The sequence below is a fragment of the Rhea americana genome, unplaced genomic scaffold (assembly GCF_003343005.1).
Source record: "Rhea americana isolate MKP2758 unplaced genomic scaffold, rheAme1 scaffold_166, whole genome shotgun sequence".
Classification (NCBI taxonomy): Eukaryota; Metazoa; Chordata; class Aves; order Rheiformes; family Rheidae; genus Rhea; species Rhea americana.
The window spans coordinates 1,158,069-1,160,343 of NW_028185772.1; positions in this window are offsets into that span (position 1 = coordinate 1,158,069).

Sequence of the window (2,275 nt, forward strand, 5' to 3'; positions counted from 1 at the left end):
TTTTTTAATGCCTGGTTAATGAGTTCCCTTCCCTCTCCCTCCTTTAACTAGGTCAAAATCCCTCTGACTTCCCCAGTTTCTTCAAAGCCTTGGCTCTGCTTCCCTGTGTGGATTTATTCCAGGTGCTAGGCTGCCTTCTCCCTAGAGGCTCCCTGGTGCAACCCATTCACTTATCTTGGTTCCTGATCTTGAGGGAAGAGTCAAAACAACCAGCATGGAGAGGCATGCAGCAAGAGACAACTCAAGACTGCTCAGCACCAGAGATGAAACTCAATTTGTCCACCTCAAAGATGATGTCAAAATAACATATTTTTCCCTTCACATTTAAAACAAGTAGTTCTTTTTTAGAGACAGCAAAATGGCTCCCTAAAGCCCCTGTTGGGAAGGTTCAGTAGAAGTTTGGAGGAAAGAGGGATGGGAGCAGAGGCTTCTTCCTCATTAAGCCTCCTCACATCCCCAGCTGACTTGGCCTGACAGAGGCCCAGCTGCCAGAGTCCCTGTGGTGGGGGGGGTCGTCTCTGCACTACTGGCTGCCTCATGTGGAGACCCTTCCTTGGGGCATGGGCCCTCCCTCCTGCTCATTCAGAAAGAGCAGAGAGACTCAGGGAGCTCACAGAGCCCGTCCCAGAGAGATACGAAGAGTCTTCACACACAGCCCACCAGCACAACGGGCAGCACAGCAGATGTGTTGGCAAGTCCCGAAAGACAAGGGGCAGAAAACACTGCAGCCAAGCACTGTGCTGCTCTGCAGCTTCCTGGTGGACCTACGAGGAAGCTGCTTCACAAGCACGTCAGACTATTGCTATGTGACTATACTCAACTTTTGAGATCCCACAGAGTCCGAGATAGGTTTTTGACACTTCCTTCAGCTCTAATATGGAAACTCTGCAGGCAACTGAATTTGCTTATGCCCAAAGTGAAGTTTGCAACTTGCTTTTTATCTGTCATATCTGCACATATCCATAGGGAAAGGTCTAAGATGATAGGATCTGGAGGATCTGCTGTGATAGATTCAGCTGCAATCCCACTTCTTACTTGCCAGGATACTTTCTTCCCTTGCATTTGAGGACTATAGGATAAAAATGTCAACAGATATATGCTAAGAGCCTACCTGTACTGTAAATCGCAGCTGTGGTGTACTTGGGCATTCTGATTTGATGCGGCAGTAGCTGAGGCAGGCGTCTGGGGTCACTCCGCCACCGACACAAATTGTGCTCTCTCTGGAACACTGTGAGCCAAGAAAGAATTTCCTGACATGAGCATCCTCCTGCTGACAGCCGCGGCGCGGCTGACAGTGGCTCCCACACTGCAGAATAGGAACGAGACTTGTATTCACACCAGTTGTGTTAAAGATCCAGTAATTTGCTGTATATCAAAGAGAAAGACCAACCTAGGGAAAGTAACTGTAATTTCAGCTTCCAAAGGCAGACTAAAGAAAACTAATAAAAAATAAAATCTTTCTTTAATGAGTCATTGTTGCTCTTCCTCTAATCTTTAAAAACCTGCACCTTCACACATTGTAAGATTAATGATTATCTATGTTTTTTCATTATCACTGACAAAAAAATGAAATATATAGTAAATGTGTTAACAAGAGTGGATAGTGAAGAGTCTTAGGACCAGAGCAACAGCAATTCCTAGATGTAAACCCAGCTTAGACTTAGGCAGATATTGCTTACCTGCATTAACTGTTTGCTGTGCTACTGTTTAGGGAAATGTCAGTGAAAGACAACTTGGGCTAGAGAAGTAAAAAGAGGGAAAAAAAATCTATCTCAGATTGCTTCTGTCTCCATGTTTAGATTGTCCCTTCTTTGTAAAGCACAGCAAGCAGCTCTCATGCAGATCTGTATGAAAACAGCTCCTCTGAGTTTGCAGATCATCAAGAAGTGAAATAAATGAGTAGAACAAAAGACCTGACATCAGGATCCCTATGGTCTCTTCTCAGCCCTGCCTCTAGAAGCACATGAGATTGGGTAAAACACTTCATTCCTCTGTGCATCAGCCTACCCCAGATTTCATCAGCTGATGAGGTCTGTTGATGACACAGAGTTGGGATATGCAGTTAATACAGAGGAGTGGTAGGACACTATACAGGGTGAAAACAAACTGGCTGGGAATTAGAAAAATAGAAATGGGTTGGAAGTGTGGAGTGCAAGGTGCAAGATGGTGACCTTGGGTACAAGACCACAGAATCTTCTCCCATAAACTAAAACCTTATTAGTGGAGGACAACTGCTAGTCAGTTATCAGAAGATTATGTACCAAAATTCCACATG